A 23,439-nucleotide genomic window follows, 5' to 3' on the forward strand; every position below is an offset into this window, starting at 1 on the left:
GTAGGTCGTTGTTATTCTCACTCTTTTCTGGTACCCAAGGATGACTAAGGCATTCGTCCTATCCTATACCTGCATTCTCTCAATTTCTTCCTGAATGGGAGAAATTCAAAATGCTCACGCTCGCCCAAGTCCTGGAGGACCATATCTTTTTACTCAGCCAGGAAGTTTTGGCTCTCTTGGCCAAGGAAGCCATAGAGAGGGTACCAATATCAGAAGTAGGTTGTTGTTGTTATTCCCACTACTTTCTGGTACCCAAGGATGACAAAGGCATTCGTCCTATCCTATACCTGTGCTCTCTCAATTTCTTCCTGAATGGGAGAAATTCAAAATGCTCACGCTCGCTCAAATCCTGTCTGACTTAAACTGGGGAGACTGGATGGTGGCTTTGGACTTGCAGGACGTTACTTCTAAATTCCCTTCCTGCCTACAGACGGCACCTGTGGTTCAAGGTAGGTCATGAGCACTTTGTTTGCCATGCTCCCTTAGGCTTTTTCAGCACCCCTCGGTTGATCACCAAGGGGATGATGGAGGTTGCAGCTCAGCTGCGGAGATCAGGGATACCAGTCTTCGACAACTGGCGGTGAAAGGCGGGGTCGCCCCAGGCGGTTGTCTCCCACCTCCAGACTACGGCAGACCGTGTGCACACACTGGGGTTGACTACCAGCATGCCAAAGTCTTCCCAGATTCCTTATCAGAAGCCCCCTTTCATTGAAGCTGTTCTGTGCAGTTACAGCTTATCCTCTCGAACACCGAGTCCAGGATATTCAGGCTATAATACCGATATTTCAGCCTCGTTCTTAGCTATTGTGAGACTAATTCTGAGGCTGCTGCACCTCATGGCCACCTGCATACTGCTAGTGACTCATGCACCTCGGCAAATGTGGGCTCTGCAGTGGGACCCGAAGTTCCAAATCAGGGAAATCTCCGACATGATCCAGATCTCGGAAGGTACTGCAAAAGATTTGCAGTGGCGGTTAATGGACTGCGATTGAGGCAGTGGCAAACTCCTCTCTCTTCCCCAATCAGATCTGACGGTAGTGACCGACTCGTTGCTCCCGAGATGGGGCGGCCATCTGGGAGAGGTGGAGAACAGAAAACTTGTGACTCCATATCTGCCTGTTGAAGCTCCATGCAATCTAGTTGGCATTGAAAGCCTTTATACCCTCTTTCAGGGGAAGTGTAGTGCAGGTGTTCATCGACAATTCCACTGCCATTTGGTACTGCAATAAATGGGGCGAGTGGGGGTGTGGACAGTCTGTCAGGTGGCCCTGCACGTCTGGACATAGCTAGAATGTAAGGGCGTTTCCTATTAACTCAACTCCTGGTGGGCTCTAGCGGATCACAAATGGCATCTCCAATCAGAGGTGGTGCTTAATCTCTTTTTGCAGTGGGGAGAGCGTTGGTTAGATCTGTTCACCACCCCCCAGAACGCACAGTATCAGAAGTTCTGCACTCTGGAGTTGCCAAGATGGCTATTTCTTAGAGATGCTTTTTGTTTTGAGTGGAGCTTCAACCTCCTGTCCATCCTTGTGGCTCGGGACTGGGCTCAGAGAGTCCGGTATCTTGCGCTGTTGAGCATGTCCATCAATCATGCAATCAATTGCCCCTTTCGGAGGATCTCCTTTTGTGCCAGCACGGCAGGGGAGAGTTGTTCACCCAAACATGTCAATGCTCCGTCTTCATGCCCAGAGATTGAGTGGCGGCCGTTGACCGCTTTCTACCTTCCTCCTGAAGTCTGTAATGTCATTTTTGCAGCCAGGCGTCCTCTACCAAGACAGCATACGCCTGCCATTAGGTAAAAGTTGTGTGATGGTGTGCAGAAAAACAGTTTGACCCCACCATCTGCTACCCTTTTCCAAGGGCTTTGCTTTGGGCGCCTTAAAAGGCTATTTTTCTGCCATCTTAGCATTTCTAAAGTTGCCAGGTCAGCCATCCCTAAACAAGTCTGCTATTGTACATAGGTTTTTGAAAGGTCTCACAAACGTGTTACCACCTTCAACCTTCATCATGCCTTAGTGGGACCTAAATTTAGTCTTAATCTTTCTGATGTGCGATCCCTTTGAGCCATTACTCAACTGCCCTGTGGGACTCCTAACTATAAAAACTGCCTTTCTAGTGGGAATATTATCTGTCCCGAGGGTCAGTGAGCTCCAGGCTTTGTCATCTCAGCCTCCGTATCTTAACATCTACCTAGACAGACTAGTTCTTCAGACTAGAGCATCCATGCTAGCGAAGGTGATCACTCCTTTTCATCTAGGACAGTCTATCATCCTGCCTACCAGTGCTTAATTTGTAAAATAATAGGTGCAGGTGCTCACAATTTTTCTTAGGAGGCCACACCCACTTCCCCCGGCTACACCCATTTCCTCCAATGGCTCCACCCACATCTGCCACTGGCACGGCTGAACACCAGGTGTAATACCTGATCGGAATTTCTGTTAGTGAGCCTTTCTAAAGTATAGGAGGTTCTCACCCTGATTACATTTTGGGGAAAAATTAAAGCAAAAAGTGCATTTAGAGCACAATTTTGGCAAAAAGGGTGTGTAGTGAAATAAAGCTAATCTATGATCACATGATTTGGGCAAGCAAGGTAGCTGTGTTTGACCTCAGGTGACTCAGGTTTCACACTGTGTACTTAGAGCAGAGGTGACAAGCAGAATCCGTATTTTATTTCTGGCAGCTTTACATGGTGTGATGAGATGTGTAGTGAGATCCCAGAATGAGGGCAGAAAAGCACTGCTCAACAATCGAGACTACATTATACTTGTTATCATGCAAAGGGAGGTTTATTGGATTCACGAAGTGTTGAGCCCAGGGATTCCTACCGGGTTCCCTGTGATTCATGATGGGCAGCGGCAGTCACTAGGTCACTGTGATCACCTCTCCTGAAAACTCACTTTGTTTTGTGTGGGCATATGACTCGAGCTTTGAATAAATGAAGAAAAAAAAACCACCATAGCACAATTTAAGCAGAAAAAGTACACAGACCGCTTTGCCATAACAAACGTTTGTGAAAGTTGAATTTATTCTGAAATCCATCTGTTGTGCCTCACATGGATTTTTATATTTTAAACAAAAAATTATTCTGCAGGGAATGCAGCAACTATGTGGAATTCATATGCAAAAATACTTTTCTGCTATTAGCTAACCTCCTTTAGCCCATTTAAATTAAAACGCGTTTCCATTTCTTTCTAGAAGGTGGGTGCCGTTTTTAAAAACTCTTCTTTTTTTCTGGTTCTTTTTACCCCCATCAGCCCGTCTCTCCACTCCAATAAATTTAAAAGCAACTGGAACATTAGAAACGGCCTTCTCATACAGATATCTGCAGTTCCTTTTGACTATTTCTTCTAATAAATGTGATCTTGTACCCTTGCAATCATGTTTCCCCACATGAGGTCAGCAGACAATGTGAACTGGTAAAAGGTGCGGTTAAAAGAAAACACTACAAAAATGCACAGTTCTTTTTTTACAAGGCCAAGGCAATAACACATGCATACATATGACACATATCCACCCCACCCCCCCTTCCTCCCAGCGCCAACAATGATTTCCTCCACTTACCTGATCCATGAGGGTGATTCCAGGTCGCAGTGGGCCACCAGATGGGTGCTCCAATTAGCTTGTGCACACCACGCGTTAGTTTGCAGTTCAGAATGCCTTGCAGTGCCTCCGGCCCAGCTGCTCCCAGTAATGCTGCCACGCTCGTGCAGCACAGCTATTAGAGGGCTGGCAGTTTTTAAAGTGTACAGAGGAACACGGCCACACCTGCATCTGACAATGACTGAAGTTGGTAGTGGCACCGACCACGAGCGCTCCAAATGCAGGATTTCAGGTCAGTGCGAGGTCATTAAAGAAAGGCTGCTACGCACTTCTAATCTGCTCTATGACATTGTGGAACGTTTGTTCTGAACTTTCCCAGCCTTCCTCAGCCCACCTCAGCTATGAGCCCACCCTCAGCCACGATTATCCAATAGAAGTGGCATTTGAACGGCAGGCATGCACTGCTGACCTCACAAACGTGATGATGATGCACGTTCAACATGCCTGAACCAGGGTGGGCCAGCGTGCGAAGACCCACAAGCTGAGGCCAAGGAGAGCAGGCACATTTTTGTTAATAATTACTGGGCCTGCTGCCCAGGGAAAAAAACAATCTTATAGACCCGGCCCTGTAAAATAAGCACTGGCACAAATTAAGCACTGCTGCCTACCTTTTACGTGCTGCCTCCTCCCTCTAAGGAATAGGAGCAACCCCCCATCAGCCGGACCCAAAGAGAGAACTGTCATTCTCCCTTGACCTCACAATGAGTTCTGGGTGGATGACCAACTCTTTGTGGGGTATGTCATAGCCCAAAAAGAGAAAGACAGGACAGAAATGGACCATCTCATGATGGATCGTGCTCTTTATAATCTGCTACACATTGGCCAAGAAGCAACCCCCTAAGGCTTTGCATGCTTATCCCACCAGAGCCAAAGTTGCGTGCACTGCGTTGGTACTTGGATTCCTCTGCACACGTTTACCAAGCACTACTGCCTGGACAGTCAGGCCTGCAGGGACAGCCATTTTGCCCGTTGGGTACTGCAGGACTTCTTAGTGTGAAATAGTTTTGCCGACCCCCTTCTGGAGAGGTATTGCTTTGGCATCAAATTTAAGGTAAAGATTCTGCTGCTAGAAGTCTCTATCAGATTAATAAGTTACTTACCTTTGGTAACACCTTATCTGGTAGAGACTCTATCTAGATGCAGATTCCTTACCGACCCACCCATCCTCTCTGCTTTGCAAACAAATTTATATTTTCAGGGCTGTTCACATTTCACAGCACTTCTTTCACACACCAGTGGTTGGTACTCTTCGTGGCTCTTCGCTTTTGGGGTGAAAAGTTGTGGAAAGAAAATGACGTCAGTGTGCTGGGGTAGCGCCTATAGAGGCACCACACATGTTACTTCTATGGCGGATGATACCAACAGCAGCACACGGAGCTGAACAATGCCACCTACCGGCGCCAGGTGTACTGCTCACGCAAAAATCCTGGATCCAGTCCGACGCCTGGAAATAATTCGAAGGTAGGGAATCGGTGGCTAGATAGTCTCTACCAGATAGGTGTTTACCGAAGGTAAGTAACTTGTTATTTACTGTCAGCAAATGTAAAATTCTATGTGGCTGAGTGAAAGGGTTGTTAGACTTCAATACAGTCACACCTGATACCGCCCAATCCTGAACACCTTACAAGTGGGTTATGTTTTTCGATGGCCAAAATGTAATTAATTGCAGCAGTCTAGTCTGGAAAGAATGGGAACCTAGACCACTTGATTTCACACCTGTATTGGCAGCAGACGGACCACTTTATAGAGCCTTTGTAGATGGAAAAAGCAGGATGTGGAAGACTGCATTAACTTGCTCTTCCAAAGAAAGTTCATGGTGTAGCAGAGGGTACTGATAGAGGAGGCCTTTCCATCTCTACACACCACCAGTTTGGCACATAGGTGATAAACGAAGGGCCAAAAGTCAGGAGTTGCATTTTGCCCTCATTCCATTTGAACAAATTCTTACACATCCACTGAAACTATGCACATATGAAAATTACTCACAGCTCTTGTCTTGCCTATCATGGTGACTACAATTTGTATGCAACATTAAGGTAAAGGGGAGATGTAGAAGTTAAGCAGTGTGGGGCTCATAATTGAGCCATGGGGGGATCCCCTCTATGCCATTTTGTTTCTGATGAAAAAGACATGTTAACCTCCTTCTGGACTGTAAAATGAAAAAAGGCTATTCTCTGGGAAAGAAAATAACATCTTGGGGCATACAGATGATGTAGCGTTTAAAAGGTTGAAAATTGTAGGGGTGCGTTATAATCACTGTTAGTTGGCACCCGCATATAATCAAATGTGTACTCAGGTATATGTGTGCAATGTATTAAGGATTGTATAACCTATATCGATTTAAATAGAAGTGTTAGCAATGTACCAGCGTATTGTGAAAGTATTTAGAGAAATGCATAGAGTTTTAGTCTGTATAAACGCAATGCGATGTTAAAATGTGTAACTTAGAATACGTGCATGTAGATTGTTTAAACATACATGAAAAGAAAGACGTAAATGTCAATAGTGTGATTTAGACATGCTTGTGTAACCGAAGTAGTGGCCAGAATTCACATATATCGTTGAGGCGAAAGGCCTGTTATTTTCTTATGTTAGCCGAGGGCAATAGGCCAAAAGGATTTATTCCAGTAGGGGTTTTAGGCTGTACTAAATTGCAAGTTAAAAGATGTGAAGTATGTCTGCATTCCATGATCTCACTCCAGGTGCAAGGACAGTTGCTTCGTTAGTAGAAAAGTTCTTTGTTCACGAATTGACTTATGTAGTTAAAGCCAGACATAGGAGTGCATTGGAATGTGCCAATCGTAACTCCTAGTGCGGACGGTGTCTGGGACTCAAGGCCAAGCTGATGGACGATGGAACTGGACAGCGCTCGATGGAAAATTACTGAAAGACGACCCGGCTGAAGAGGAGGTGCAAAAGGGCGTGTTCTGGGACTTGGGGTTCTGGATTAGGGAAAGCGCCCTGAGGGTGGAGGCAGAACAGAGCAGCCCAGAGCAGAGAAGAGTTAGGCGAGGAGTTAGAGGGGGCAACTTTATAGATCAAGCTCTCTAAGTGAAGACTTCTTAGGAAGTTTCACTCTGACACCTTTTTCTCGATTTGAGGGTCTCAAGGGATTGCTAAGTAGGGATGACATCTAGTACAGAGTAGGGACAGAGATGGTATGGTCCAGTGTCCCTAATATCGACATTGGCTTGGTCGTTTTCTACCTCATGCTTTTAGAAATTGTGCTTTTAGTTATTTTTAGTCGTATGCGGATTCTTCGTAGAGTAGCATTTGTGTTAGCGCCTATGTATTTGCTGTGCCTCGTATTGAGGAGTTTGTATCTTCAAATTTTTATGCTGATAATAAAAGCCAGAGAGCCAAGAGATTAAGTCTCGAGTCCTTGATTATGACAAATTGCGGACAGTATTCTTCGATAATTGTGTTCATTCCCTCCACGCTATTGGGCAAGTAAAAAGTTCCATCCGACCAGAGTGGGTTCTTGTAGATAATTGACGGATACTAAAATGGGCCGGAGCAGTTGGTAGCAGAGACGGATGGTTACTTCCGATAGCGAGGGACGATTAGATTAGATAAGGATAAGTGATCCTTGAGGCCCATAGACGATAAGTGATGGTGAATCATCAGATGGTGAGCGGGAGACGACGGCGGCAGATGAGCATCGACGGCGAGTAGCAGTGCGGCAGGAAGCAGCAGTTCCAGGAGTGAGTATGAACAAAATGAGATGTTGTAGATTGCGGTGATGATTTGTTGTGTGATGTCTTGCGGAGTTGATGTGTATGTTGAGTGATTGTGAGATCAGGCTGTGAGCGCGCGCAGCCCGGGAGTTGTGGTGTAGAAGACACCTGAGATAGATTTTGTTGACGACCCAAAGGAGATCGTGAGGTACCATCGATCACCTGGACCGAGATAGGGGGAGCGAACGTGTGTGTGTGTATGGCAACTTAACGCTGGTCGTGGGTTGTTGTGTGTGGATCGGAGTGTTAGTAACCTATCAGGGGCGATCTGTCTGGCCGGACGGGGGCAGACGGTCGCCAATCGAGGTCAACAAGGTCGAGAGACTGTGGACGGACAGCCAGAGAAGTAACTTAATCGGTTATTTCAGTGTATGAATGGGACCAGAGTAGGCGTGAAACGTGTCTGGAGAAGGGAACTGCTGCGAACGAAGGAAGGTGACGTCAGAGAGGGTCGCGCTGTGATAGGCCGGTTGGTGTGAGTCGCGCTGTTATTGGAGGATTTAAGAGCAAGAGGTAAACAGAGCGCGAGATCGAACTTGCTCGTCATGAAGTGTCTTAAGGTTTTACGAGAATTGTGTAGAGGCGACAAGCATGTGGTCACTCGGAAGGGAGAGGAAGCCCCTCCCGAGGATACCCCAGCACATTACATGGCAAAGAATGTGGGGTTACATACCATAGTTTGGATCGAGAATTGGCACAAGATTACACAAGGTGAAGGGGAACTAGCTTTCCCGAGGTATGGCTCATTTAGATTAGCGGTGCTGTACCAGCTGAAGTCGGTGATGGCGTCCTTAAGACCCTTGCCAAGGCCAACACAGTTCGAAGCACTACATGCGTGGATTAGAGCAGCGCATGACAAAGAAAAGGGAAGGAGTCAGGAAAGGATGAGAAAATCGATCAGGGCATTCCAGGATGCCAAGTGGGATGCAGCGGAGAAAAGATGGAGAGTGCAGGCAATTGAGGAAGAGAAACTGTATCCCTTATTGATAGACTCGACGGGGATAAGGCATGTGAAAGCACAGGATGAAGAAAGTGACTCTGATGACGGAGTATTGGAAAGATTGTTGGAGGAGAGGCCACCTCCTTACAATCCAGAAGAAGCAGATGATAGGTGGGGTGAAAGAGAGGAAACCAGATGGGTAACAATTCAACCCGAGACTCGAATAGAAGGGTTGGTTTCGTTTGGAATGGAGAGTCCACGGAGTCAGTCTGAGGCTAGTGGGAGGATTGAGAGAGAAATGAGGTTACCGGACGCATTGGGGGTACCGGTCACCATTGGACCGATTGTGTCGATTTATAGTCCGGAATCGGAGGAAAGGGAGAGGTCCGAACAGGTAGCAGAAAGAACGAGGAGGGAAAGCGAAGAGAGTGGGTTGGAGGGCGCAATGGCCCGACCTCCTAGCCCTGTACAATGGAGTACACCATTGGTAGCGGTGTCAGACACATCTAGGGGCGAAGAGGAACAGAGACCGGTGAGGCCGAGGAATCTGATGGAGTCAAGGTCAGATTTAAGGTCGTGGGTACCATCAGAGAGGCATCAGAACCCGAATGCGGTCCAATCGGAGAGAGATCGGGCTGCTTTTATAGAAGCACCAGAAGAGAGTAGAGAGAAGGAACAGGAATGTGAATATGACGAGAGACATGGAGCAAGTTGTCAGGTGTTGAGAGGAGCCTTGAAAGCAGGGATGTTAGACATAGTAAGACTCAAGGCGGAGGTAGATGAAATAATATATGGAAGTCTACCGCTTGAGAGAATAGTAACATACAACCCGGATGAGCTGTTCTTTATAGCGAAAGATGTGACTCGTAAAGCACGAATTGCACATGAGAAATTAAGGGGATTGGCGAAGGAATATGGTGTGGATTTATCCAAGACTAGGGCGTTGCAAGGAAGTCATAGGATGCATTATACAGAGCGGGAGCTGGAGGAGAAAAGGGTTGTTGGATTAAGGTCACATACCAGAGAACTGATTCTAGCCATGCGAGCATGGCTGATGCTTGATAAATGGGAGAGATGGTCTAAGAAAAAGACCTCTAAGGGAGCGGAAGGAGGAACTCCGGGTGAAGGGTTGGTACTAGCAAAGACCTTCCCGTTGAGGGAAGTGGCGAATGGAGGATATGTGCATGTAACATGGAGCAGGGGTGATTTGGCATCATTTACGAATGATTTCCCTAGGTTTAGGGAGAAGCCTGCAGAGTGGTACAAGCAAGTTGAGCGCTTCGTTAAGATTTCGAAGGTATTATGGATCGATCTGAATACCTTATTTGATATCGTGGTTCCGGGAGATTTGTGGAACGCATGTAAGGTTGCCGTTGATTGCACGTACTATGAGCCTGATAGGAATATGATTACAAATGGTCCGTCGCCAGCGGTGATGAGGCTGTATGATAAAGTAATTACCTGGTTGAAATTGAAGGTTTCACCCCAAGATATTGATTGGGTGAAAATAGACAGGACAGTGCAAGAACCAAAGGAGACAGTACATGAGTTTTATGAGAGACTCTTAAAGGTTTTTAAGCAGTACAGTGGCCTAGACGAGCTGGAGACGAAAGATATGGGACCGTTTGTTTCTAAGTTCGTGCTGGGTTTGAAGCCAGAGGTTAGTCTTATGATACAGCAGCATTTGATCTGTTGGCAGAATAAGCCCGTGGATGAAATCTTACGGTACGCCAGGTACTGCACGGATGAGATTGAGTCGAAGCATAAGAAGATGAAAGATAATTTGTTGTTTATTCAGATGCAAGCCGCGCAGGGACCGCCGAATGGGGGACCCATGGTAAGGAGACAGGGAAACTATCAGGTAGGGAATCAGAATGGGCAGGGGAGGCCGAGGCCTATAGACCCTAGGACAGGCATGGATGTAGCGATACTGAAAAAGACGACTGCTTGTCACCAGTGTCACCAGGTGGGACACTGGAGACGCGAGTGTCCCCTGAACCCCTCGAACCAGCAACAGATGGAGGGAGGAATAGCTCAGGTCCCTGGGGTGGAACAGGTACAGCCGGTGACTACACCGAGAATGATGAAAGGGGGGACAGGCATCCCGCAGGTGCAGGTTCCCCAGCCACCCAGGATACAGAACATACAGCAGGGAGCTCGAACTTATTTGCAGATGCCCATGTTTGAAGTAAGCGAGGAGAAGGATACAGATTTGCTGGCCCGGTTGAGTTTAAGCCAAGATGGTGACTGCATACTTAGGGCCATCTTAGAGGTAGATCAGAGAGGACCCTTTGTGGAAGCAGAGCTTGACGGACACCCTACTACCTTTTTGGTCGATACGGGGGCTACTAGGTTGACTATAAGATCGGCAGTAGTTCCGGAAGTAGCCCTTTCTGGGGAAAGTATACAGGTTGTTGGGGTGGCGAATAAGAGGCTAGTTAGCCCTTTGACAGAACCGATTCCAGTCAGGATAGGAAACTTTAGGGATCGGCACCAGTTCGTGGTGTGCGATTCTAGTCCCGTTTGTTTATTGGGAAGAGACTTGTTGTGCAAGCTCAATTGCACAATCTACTGTACCCCGAAAGGAGTAGAGGTTCAGACAAGGGATGATGACGCGACCTTTAAGGTTGCGAATCAGCGGGTGTGTGTGGAAATGTACCCAGCTTTGACAGTGGAGGAGCTTCCACTTGATTTGAGGGACTCAGTGTCCATCGATGTGTGGGACCTAAGTGGAGAGGAGATTGGCTTAGTCAGGGGAGTGGATCCAGTGAAGATACAGATCAAGCCAAATGCGGAATTCCCGAGAACCCCTCAGTATAAATTTTCCCCTGAGACGATTGCAGGGATTAAACCTGTGATCGAGTCCATGATTAAGCAGGGAATACTGATGGAAATCATGGGTAGTCCATGCAATTCGCCCATTATGGGACTGCAGAAACCAAGTGGGAAGTTCAGGATCGTGCAATATTTGCGAAAAATAAACGATATAGTTGTTCCATGTTGTCCAGTGGTACCGAATCCATCTGTGATCCTGTTTCAGATCCCATGTGAAGCTGAATGGTTCACAGTGATTGACTTGTGTCAGCATTTTTTTCGATTCCCTTACATGAAGCGAGCAGATTTCTTTTTGCATTTAGACTAGAGAACCGTGTATTAACGTGGTGTCGTATCCCACAGGGGTATACAGAGAGCCCATCGATTTTTAACTTTTGAAGAAAAACCTCAAGTCTTGTGTTGCCTCAAAACTCTGTTTTAGTGCAATACATTGATGATCTGCTTGTTGCGTCGGAAACAGAAGACGCTTGCAGAACGGATACGATTGCGTTGTTGAATTTCTTGGGAGAAAATGGTCACAAGGTGTCCCCAAACAAGCTGCAATACTGTTTACCTGAGGTACAGTATTTGGGGCACAGAATTGAGAAGGGTAAAAGAAAGGGGTCTCCAGATCGCATTGATGCGATTCTGAGAATGCCAGTTCCCTCGACGCAGAGGGAGGTTAGAATGTTTTTGGGAATGGTGGGTTATTGCCGCCAGTGGATCCCAAACTTTTCCTTTGAAGCGAAGCCTTTACAGCGGCTGACGCGAAAGGACGTAAGTGATCCGGTACCATGGGACGACGACTGTTTGAAATCATTTCTGAGGCTGAGAGAAGCCTTATGTAGCGCTCCTGCGTTGGGAATGCCGGACTATAACAAGGCATTCGCATTGTTCTGCTGCGAAAGAGAAGGTTGCGCATTAGCAGTGTTAACTCAGAATCATGGAGGTGTCCGTAGACCAGTTGCCTATTTTTCAGCTACTCTAGATCCAGTAGCTTCCGCGTTGCCCGGATGTCTCAGATCCGTTGCGGCAACAGGTGTCAGCATCGAGAGATGTGAGAGCATTGTGATGGGTCATCCTCTTACTGTACATGTGCCACATTCCGTTGAATTGTTAATGACTAGGACTAAAACACAGCACCTCACGAATAATAGGCTGACTCGTTATGAGCAAGTCATCCTTGCAGCCGATAATGTGATATTGAAGAGGTGTGCTGTTTTAAATCCTGCTACATTGTTACCTGTCCCAAATGTAGATGATGGGGAAGATTGTGAGGACCATGATTGTCTCGATGTGACTGAACTATGCACCAAACCGAGACCAGACATTGTCAATGAACCGCTCCCAGTTTCAGATGAGATTTTCTTTGTGGACGGTTCATGTTTAAGAGACCGTGTCGGTCGATTGAGAGCAGCGTTTGCTGTATGCACCATCACGGGGGTGGTTGAAGCCGCTTGTTTAGAAGGAGTACACTCCGCGCAGGTGGCTGAGCTCATTGCTTTGACTCGTGCCTGTTTGGCAGCCGACAAGATCCGTGTAACCATTTACACGGACAGCCAATATGGGTTTGGTGTGGTTCATGACTTCGGACAGCTATGGTCCCAGAGAGGGTTTATGACGTATTCAGGTTCACCCATTAGAAATGGTGACCATGTGCGAAAATTGCTTGAAGCGTTGCAAGGTCCTGATGAAATTGCTGTTGTTAAATGTTCTGCACACACTAAGGGAAATGATTTTGTTTCATTGGGTAACAATTATGCTGACGAAGTAGCCCGGTTTTGTGCAGAGCAGGGATGTAATTACACGGAGAACCACATTGAGGAAACTGAGGAGAAAACAGTGTATGATCAGATGTTAGCCATGGCAGATTCATGGGAGGTACTGAAGCAGCTTCAGGAAGGGGTTTCGGATCAGGAGCGAGACAGCTGGATAAGAGCTGGATGTGAAAAAGGAGATGTGGATGTATGGGTTTCGAATGATGGACGAGCGGTGTTGCCGGAATGTTTGTTGAATCCCATGGTGAGGTTGATACATGGTGCTGTACATCTTGGTAGAGACGCAATGATGAGAGTGTTTCGTCAGACTTGGTACAACCCGAAGTTTCGGGCGGTGGCCGAAACCGTGTGCCAGAGGTGTGTCACTTGTCAACAGATGAATGTAGGAAAGAGGACAGCTGTGACGTTGAGTCACATAGGGAGGTCAGGTGGACCTTTCAATAGGATGCAGCTGGATTTCGTTGAAATGCCGAAGTGTAATGGGTTGAGGTACATATTAGTTATAGTATGTGTCTTCTCTAGGTGGGTGGAGGCATACCCTACACGCAGATGTGACACACTTACGGTAGCAAAATTATTATTGAGAGAACTTATTCCAAGGTACGGGTTCCTGACGTCCTTTGAATCAGACAGAGGAACTCATTTCCACAGTGAAGTCATGAAGTTGCTTTGTGCCGCCTTAAATATAGATCAGAGGTTACATTGTAGCTATAGACCAGAAGCTTCAGGGATAGTGGAGCAAGTGAATGGGACTTTAAAAGCTCGAATGGCAAAGGTGTGTTCGTCAACCTCCCTGAAATGGCCCGACGCATTACCTTTAGTTCTCATGAGCCTTCGAAGTGTGCCTGATAGAAGGACGGGATTGTCACCCCATGAGATTCTCATGGGGAGAGCGATGCGTTTGCCTGCAATACCTGCCACTGCTCTGATAAATATCACTGATGATATGATCCTGGACTATTGTAAAGGCCTTGCTGACGTGGTCCGTTCTGTGTCTCAGCAGGTGCAGACAGCAACTGTTCCAGCTGCGAGTGACCTGTGCCACGACTTATGCCCAGGCGATTGGGTCCTAGTCCGCAAGCACGTGAGGAAGAGTTGCCTGGATGCTAGGGGGCGAGGCCCGTTTCAAGTGATCCTCATCACGAACACAGCCGTTAAGTGTGGAGGTTTACCGAACTGGGTGCATGCTTCCCATACCCGTAGAGTTCCAGCACCCTTAGAAGATACAGCCCCTCTCGAACGAAAACCCAGTTGAGCCGACAGAGCCACCTGAGAGGGCAAGTCAAGCTGTAAGGGTTGCTGAAGCAGCTGATGGTGCACTGAATCAAGCTGAAGGAGAACGTGAGAGAAGCACCGAACCAGAAACAGGGGAAGAAATAAGAGGTGCAGTGGGCAGTACAGAATCGAGTTCTGCCGAGGAAGAGGAGGCCAGTGCACAGGGTATCGAAGGGAAGACCGGATGTGCCACAGAAGCAGAAAGGGTTTGGCCCGCAAGACAGAAACGGGTAAACCTGAGGTTGGCACCGGGCACAGATCTTGCACCAGTTTCGGAGGAGCCAGAAGCAGAATCGAGTGACGAGGAGCATCCTCAAGGTACTCTGAGGAGGTCAAAGAGAACTAGAGTGCCAAGCCAGAAGTACGCTTCACCGGAGTGGGCATATCCAGTGACTGATGCCAGGCTTACCGAGCACGGGAAGATTGAGGTCAATGACATTGGTCAGCAGTGCTCCGTTTCCGAGAGTAGAAGTGTTGCTGAGAATTCCGGGATTGGAGATCGATGGAATCCTGACCATCAATATCCCGAATCCACCATTTCTAAGCCTCATTCGTGGTATGATCTTGGACACTTTGGATTTCCCGACGTTCACAGTTGTGCCAGCTCCACAAGAACTGACGATTCTTAAGCTCGAAATATTGCAGGGGGTCCTAGAACTGTTGGGACCAGCAGTTATTCTGGACTGATTCAAGAGTGTCGTAAAGCAGGAAAAAGAAGATAACCTAGACCCGAGCGGAAGAAGAAAAAAATTAGGGACCTTACGTTGTAGAACGAAGAAAAGTAAGGGAGGTTTGCCAAAGTTTGCAAAAGAGATATTAATGAGAAAGAGACTTATTATTCCAGAGACTGTATTGAACCTTGAGTATATTCCGAAGATGGCAGATCCTGCAAACACACATCGTAGGGCTAGATTGATAATAGGCACATTGGTAGGAGTTGTGATAGCCACTATATTTGCAGTAGTGGTAAGTTCGTACATGGTGGCCCACAGGCAGGAGGGGGAGGTTCAGGGAGCACCTACACCTATTACCCCAGGACAGAGAGGTGTCCGTATCAGAGATCAGAGAACATCAAGGTTAAGGGAGGATCGTAGACTCCACATGGATTTGTCGAAGGGTGATTTTAAACTCAATGCTTATGCGAAGTTGTTGTACGAGTATGTTGATGCGATGGATGTGAAGGATTGCTATGTGTGTATGCAGTTGCCTGCTTCAGAAGATGAAGGTATCAAATATCATCTCCCATTGACGTATGGGATTTCTTGTAGTTTATTGCTTAGTTTATTTTACGACAGGAGGCAGTTTGAGTATTTCTTTTCAAATTTTGATACGGTACTTCCTGAAGTTCCAGCAATCAAGCATTTGAAAAAGTACGACTATTATAAGAAAGAGGACAGACTCCTGAAGTATTTTAGACCTACTGTGAAGTTGGATACTGCGCATGCTCACAGGCATAACCTGACATGTGCATTGTCCGAGACGGAGAAGAAATTCATTGATCAGGGAGAGGACAGATATAGAAAGTTGACCCAGACACGAGACACCGGAGATAGTCCAGTAGATTGGACTGAGGAGGAGAAATCACACAAGTCCAAGGGAAGCTATGGACCAATTGCATTAGATGAAGTGCAGAAAGGGAATTTGTGTATTGGACGGCCTCAATCAGCTACTGAGAAGGTTGCAGTAGGACATAGCACCTGTTCTCAGACCTTCACTATGGAGGCTTCTGTTAAGGACTTTATGCAAGGTCCAGTACAAGTGATTCCGACAGTGTATTATGTATGTGGGAAGAATGCTTATGTCAGATTGCCTGCAAATTGGTATGGCATATGCTATTTGGCTATTATATTCCCGAAGATTTATCACACAGAGGACTTGGAGCTGTTAGAGACGAGACAACACTCTAGAAGACGTAGGACTGTAAATGCAGGTGCAGTGATTGGTGCTCTATATGGAGCAATGATACCTAGTATGGGTGTGGTTTTGAATGACGTGAAGATCAGAAGGTTGGCGACGGTAGTTGATGAGCTGTCTATGAATACGGCGAGGTCCTTGTTGTTGGTGACTGGAGAGATGTTGTCGATACGGAATATGGTTATGCAGAATCGCCTTGCGTTAGACGTGTTATTAGCTAAGGAGGGCGGGGTCTGCAAATTATTGAAGGTTCAAGAATGCTGCACGTATATTCCAGACAATACGAAGGAGTTGGGTTAGTACACAGATAACATCACCACTATTCACAAGGAAATTATGGATTTGACGGAGGAGAATGTGTGGGAAAAGATTGGACAGGGATTTGGTAGAGTGGGAACATGGTTTGCAAATTTGGGTAGGGAGTTTCTTGGATCGGTGTTGAAGCCAATTATCATTGCTGTAGTTTGTGTGATTTGTTTGTGGGGATGCGTGAAAGCTTGGAAGTGGTATCAAGGAGGCAAAGTTGAAAGAGCTCTTAGAGCAAATGAGAAAAGGATGGCGAAATTTCAGCAATATGAGAGTCTTAAGCGAATGGAGGGAGTTCGACATGGCAGAGCCATGACCAGTACCGTCTAAATCAGTTTCTGAAGAAGGGAGATTGTAATGGTGTGATGACAGATGTCATCAAAGGGGGGAACTGATGTAGCGTTTAAAAGGTTGAAAATTGTAGGGGTGCGTTATAATCACTGTTAGTTGGCACCCGCATATAATAAAATGTGTACTCAGGTATATTGTGTGCAATGTATTAAGGATTGTATAACCTATATCGATTTAAATAGAAGTGTTAGCAATGTACCAGCGTATTGTGAAAGTATTTAGAGAAATGCATAGAGTTTTAGTCTGTATAAACGCAATGCGATTTTAAAATGTGTAACTTAGAATACATGCATGTAGATTGTTTAAACATACATGAAAAGAAAGACGTAAATGTCAATAGTGTGATTTAGACATGCTTGTGTAACCGAAGTAGTGGCCAGAATTCACATATATCGTTGAGGCGAAAGGCCTGTTATTTTCTTATGTTAGCCGAGGGCAATAGGCCAAAAGGATTTATTCCAGTAGAGGTTTTAGGCTGTAGTAAATTGCAAGTTAAAAGATGTGAAGTATGTCTGCATTCCATGATCTCACTCCAGGTGCAAGGACAGTTGCTTCGTTAGTAGAAAAGTTCTTTGTTCACGAATTGACTTATGTAGTTAAAGCCAGACATGGGAGTGCATTGGAATGTGCCAATCGTAACTCCTAGTGCGGACGGTGTCTGGGACTCAAGGCCAAGCTGATGGACGATGGAACTGGACAGCGCTCGATGGAAAATTACTTAAAGACGACCCGGCTGAAGAGGAGGTGCAAAAGGGCGTGTTCTGGGACTTGGGGTTCTGGATTAGGGAAAGCGCCCTGAGGGTGGAGGCAGAACAGAGCAGCCCAGAGCAGAGAAGAGTTAGGCGAGGAGTTAGAGGGGGCAACTTTATAGATCAAGCTCTCTAAGTGAAGACTTCTTAGGAAGTTTCACTCTGACACCTTTTTCTCGATTTGAGGGTCTCAAGGGATTGCTAAGTAGGGATGACATCTAGTACAGAGTAGGGACAGAGATGGTATGGTCCAGTGTCCCTAATATCGACATTGGCTTGGTCGTTTTCTACCTCATGCTTTTAGAAATTGTGCTTTTAGTTATTTTTAGTCGTATGCGGATTCTTCGTAGAGTAGCATTTGTGTTAGTGCCTATGTATTTGCTGTGCCTCATATTGAGGAGTTTGTATCTTCAAATTTTTATGCTGATAATAAAAGCCAGAGAGCCAAGAGATTAAGTCTCGAGTCCTTGATTATGACAAATTGCGGACAGTATTCTTCGATAATTGTGTTCATTCCCTCCACGCTATTGGGCAAGTAAAAAGTTCCATCCGACCAGAGTGGGTTCTTGTAGATAATTGACGGATACTAAAATGGGCCGGAGCACAGATACAGCCAGGGTCATCATGACCACTGGATTCATGCTATTAGCTGGAAAAGCTGTATTCTGTAGGCAAGGATGGTTGAAATCAAGCTTTTCAACTGGAGGCGCAAAGCTGTATTTTAGGCGTACTCTTTTTGGGTGCCATGTTGATGAGGCACTACAATACATTGAAGTCTGATATGGACACAGCACGATCACTTGGAGATTTACATTAGCAACAACCTCTGCCCTTTGGAGGAACTAGACGGAGGGGTTAATCCTCTTATAAAGGAGGATTTCAATCCTACATATCTTAGCCAAATCATTTGCCTCAGTCAGCCTACCACCAGTAATATTCTCAATACAGAACGCCGCCTCAAGCGTCCTATCAGAGACAGGCCCCTCATCCAAGAGGTAGCAGTCAATCTAATGGTCAGCAGTGACAACTTTCTAGCGACGGTCACAACATTTCCAAACAATCCTATAGGAGGGAAGATGGCTTTTTATTTCAGACAGTGGGAGAAACAACATTGGACCTTTCTCGATCTTATACACTTTGGTCTTGCTCTATAGTTTGTCCAGAAACCTTCACCAACTCCTCCATCCAGAAGCCCCACCAACATCTTCATCTGTCACAAGCAAAGATCTTCACAGGGGTAAAGAAGAGCTTGTCCTCAACTCCCAGTGAAATGTAGGTTTCTATTCATGCTTTCCCCTCAACAAAAAGAAATCGGGCAAATGGAGACCAATTTTAGATCTAGGTCAATTACATTTCTCAAGATCATTTTGCATAGTAACTTGCAGGAACTTCTCCAACTCCTTCAGGAAGACGAGTAGTGTTGCCCACATTAGATCTACAGGTTACGCATTTTCATTTACCCTTTCACCCCAAGCATCAGAGATTTCTGAGATTCTAAGTGATTGCTCCAAGAATATGTACTAAATGGATGGCTCCAGTTGCTGCATCAGAAAGCAGGGATGCCAAGTCTCCTGTTTCGACTATTGGCTTGTTTAGCGAAATTTATTTGCAGCAGCAGAAGTCTCCAACAAAGCCTGCATGAGGCTCAACAAACTAGATCGTCCATAAAATGAATACTATTGTCATCATTTTCCCTGAAAAACATTACATTTTTAGGAGCAGTTCTTGACATGGAGTCAAACAGTCTTCCCATTCAAAGAATGAATAGCACAGCCAATCATGTTAGTACATCAATGCAGCAGGAAAATATGACTGTGTGCCTTTGCAAATCTCTTTTAGGGATGTAATATTGCATTCACTTGAGCCCCAAACTGCCGTCTTCACATACAACCTTTTCAAGAGAAGCCCCACATGCAGTAGGTGCACATACAAGGTTCATTTGATGATCTTGTTACAATAACATGTAAAATCGGAAAGAAACAGTTATAGATTCCTTATCTAAGAATTACACCCAGGCGTCAGACTGGATCTGGAAAGTTTTTTTGTCAGCAGTACCTCTGTGCGTCGGAAGGTGGTGTCGGTCGGCTCCGAGCCTGTCGTTGGCGTCATGATCGCCGGGATGACATCGCGGTAGCTACTTAGACCGCGCGCTGACATCAGTTCTGGTTTTTTACACACCAGCCAGCGCAGATCCGAAGAGATCTGTACCTCCAGTCACATTTTGACTGAACTTTTTGCGACTTTTGTCGATGTCTTTTGAGTCCAAATGACTCCTGGTGCACGTAGGGATGCCCGGCTTCAAGGCTTGTGGTTCCTGTCCCCGTCTGATGTCGGTGACGGAGCCGCACCGCGTGTGCCTTTTTTGCCTGGAGCGCGACCACGACCCCAAGTCGTGCTCCCACTGCCGGTCCATGGCTCTGAAGGCTTTGCGGGAGTGGTCCTGAAAGCGTCTTGAGTGCCGGTAGTCGGCTCCATGCCGTTCGAGGACCCGGTCGCGAGGGACCGGTGGCGGAGCCATCATCGTTTGTCATCAAAGTCTTCGCACTCGGGGTCGGGTAAGTCGAAGCACAAAAAGAAGTTGACGAAGCATCGTCGCTCTTCGACTTCTCCCCATTGGACGGCTGGCGTGACGAGGGATGCAGGCGGTGCCACTCCCGCAGCTCCGCGTGCGACACCTGAAGGGCCGAGTACCCGGAGCGACCCCTGCCCAGCTTTGTCAGTTTTACGAAGCCATGCATGCCATCTTTGGGCAGCCTGTCTCTGCTGATGCTCCTTTGGGCCCCACAGACTCGGTTGGGGCCCTCGGCCTTCCCTGCTGGTGGCTCAGGCCACAGCACCACTGGCCCCCCTTGGATCCAGGCCTAGATCTGGACCGGCGCAGGTCGACCTTGTGACACTTCCGCTGGCGCCAACTCTACCGGCACCGCGTCCGCTACCGACACCGCCTGGACCCCCAACCAGCTTTGAACCCGACGTGGACACGGAGCCGGACTGGCTGGGGCCGATGCCGGAGCCAGCGCTGTCGGGTACTTTTGCCCATGTGTCCCACCCTGGCCATTTAAAAGGCAACCCGGCAGCCAGAGGAAGGTGAGGATGACTGGAAGGGGTCTGGAGACCCTTTATCAGACCAGTTAGAGTACGAACAGGACTGGAGAGAGGACCTGGGGGATGCCTGTGGTCTGGATACCTCCCCAGACCTTGGCATGTTGTCTCCTACCGTGGCTATGGAGGAGGGAGCGTCTTACGCTATGGTGTTGCATAGGGCGACCGAGGCTCTCAACCTCGAGCTTCCTACGGTGGCGGACTAACCTTCTGACAGACGTGCTTCGGCCAGCAGCGAGTTCTTAGGAACCTCTGCTGCTGATCAATGAAGCCCTGACTGACATCCTTTTGGGCACTTGGTCCAGGCCCAACACGGGGGCTCCCGTGGATAGGATGGTTGCTCGAAGCCACCGCCCGGCCCTAGGCGACCCCACTTTCCTCTCCCGACACCTCCCCCTGGAACGCTTGGTGGTCCAAGCTTCTACTTCCAAGAGCGCATTCCCTAACGCACCACCAGATAGTGGATCCAAGAAGCTAGATCATCTTGGGAAGAAGGTTTTCTCTTCTGCCAGCTTGGGACTGCTGTCGGTAAACACCGCATGTCTATTCGGTAGATATTCCCACCCTGTGTGGGATACGGTTGCGCAAGTGCTGCCTCAGTGTCCGGAGGAGGCCCGGGCCATCCTCTCCCAGGCCGTTGCCGCTGGGAGAGATGCAGCAAAGTTTACCATCCGCTGTGGGCTGGATACCGCCGACTCTCTAGGCAGGACGATTTCCATGTCGCATTGGGTCAATGGTAGATCCCTCTCCCTTCCTCAGCCAGAATTCACGGTGGTGACCGATGCATCACTTCTGGGATGGGGCAGCCACATGGGAGAGGCGGAGATCAGAGGCCTCTGGTCTCCGGCGGAGTCCGGTCTACACATCAACCTTCTGGAGCTGCAGGCGATCCGTCTTGCACTGAAAGCATTCCTTCCCTCTGTCTGGGGAAGAGTAGTGCAGGTGTTCATGGACAACACCACCGCCATGTGGTACTGCAACAAACAAGGCGGGGTGGGGTAGTGGACCCTATGTCAAGAGGCCCTCCGCCTCTGGACATGGCTGGAACATCAGGGCACATCCCTGGTGTTTCAACACCTGGCATGTTCTCTGAACGCAAGGGCGGGCGAACTCAGCCGCAGGTGCATGATGGCTCACGAATGGCGTCTTCACTCGGAGGTGGTGGAAGGTCTCTTTCAGCAGTGGGAAGAGCTTTGGTTAGATCTATTCGCCACCGAAGAGAACGCGCAATGTGAGGAATTCTGCGCATTGAAATTTCCAAGGCGGAACTCGCTAGGCGACGTTTTCATCCCAAGTGGAGTTGCGGTCTGTTGGACGCCTTTCTGCCTATAGCGCTTCTGCCCAGAGCGCAGAAGATGATCAAGCGAGACCGGGCCCAAGTCATTCTTGTGGCGCCGGATTGGGCACGAAGAGTCTGGTATCCCGAGCTACTCAACATGGCCATCGATCCTCCGATCGGGAGGCTGTTCTGTCGCAGCAGCAGGGGACGGTCCTCCACCCGAAACTGTCCAGCCTCCACCTCCTTGCGTGGAGATTGAGCGGCGGCAGTTGATGCCATTTGACTTGCCTCCTGAAATCTGTGATGTAATCTTGGCAGCCAGGCGTCCCTCCACTAAGACGGTATATGCCTGCCGATGGAACAAATTTGTGGCATGGTGCGCCGCAAAGGCTGTGGATCCCCTTTCTGCCTCCCTCTCTGAGGTTCTCTTGTTCCTCCTCTCTGTGGCCCGGCAGGGCTCTGTTCTGAACACTATCAAGGGCTATCTCTCTGCCATTTCCGCCTTTCTAAGGCTTCCTGGTCAGCTTTCTCTCTTCAAGTCCCCGGTTGTAAGTTGTTTCCTGAAAGGCATTACTCATCTTTTCCCTCCTATCCCTTTCGTAATACCTGAGTGGGACTTCAATTTGGTCTTGACCTATCTGATGTGCGCTCCCTTTTGAGCCACTTCACAACTGTCCTTTACATCTTTTAACTCTTAAGACTGCATTCCTGGTAGCCATCACATCTGCCAGAAGAGTGAGTGAGCTCCAGGCTCTTCCATCCAAACCTCCTTTTCTGGCTGTACATCCGGACAAGGTTGTCCTAAAAACTCGTCCATCCGTTCTGCCCAAGGTGGTCACCTCCTTTCCCATCGGGCAAACCATCACTTTCCCGACCTTCTTTCCGCCTCCGCATTCTTCAAAAGAGGAAGAGAGGCTCCATCGTCTGGACCCAAAACATGCGCTTTCCTTTTACCTGGATTGCACGAAACCGTTCCGGGTGGATGACCAACTCTTTGTTGGCTACATGGGCGCCAAGAAAGGTTGGGCCGTACACAAGCGGGCCATCTCTAGATGGGTCGTTTTGTGTATTAAAGCCTGCTATTCTCTTGCTAAAAAGGAACCTCCAGTGGGGCTACGCGCCCATTGCACCAGGGCAACGGCAGCCACTATTGCTTTGGGCAGAGGAGTCGCTCTGCACAACATCTGTCAGGCAGCTACGTGGACATCGCTGCACACGTTTACGAAACACTACTGCCTAGACAGCCAAGTCCGGAGAGACGTCTTCTTTGGCCGTTCTGTTCTCCAGGATTTACTGTTGTGATCTTGGTTCGCAGACCCACCCCTGGGGTTGGCATTGCTGAGGTATCTATTCTAAGGTAAGGAATCTATAGCTAACTGTTTCTTACAGATGAACAAGTTACTTACCTTCGTTAACAATATATCTGTAAGAAACATAGGTTAGTTATAGATTCCTTACCACTCCACCCATCCTCCCCGTTCTGCAAACTGATTTCTAGGGTTAAGGACATCCTTTCAGGGCCCTAGTTTTGTGCACCAGTGGTCAGTGTCGTGTACAGAACTGATGTCAGCGCGCGAGGGCGTCGTCTAAGTAG

The sequence above is a fragment of the Triturus cristatus genome, chromosome 1_1, assembly GCF_964204655.1.
Source record: "Triturus cristatus chromosome 1_1, aTriCri1.1, whole genome shotgun sequence".
Classification (NCBI taxonomy): Eukaryota; Metazoa; Chordata; class Amphibia; order Caudata; family Salamandridae; genus Triturus; species Triturus cristatus.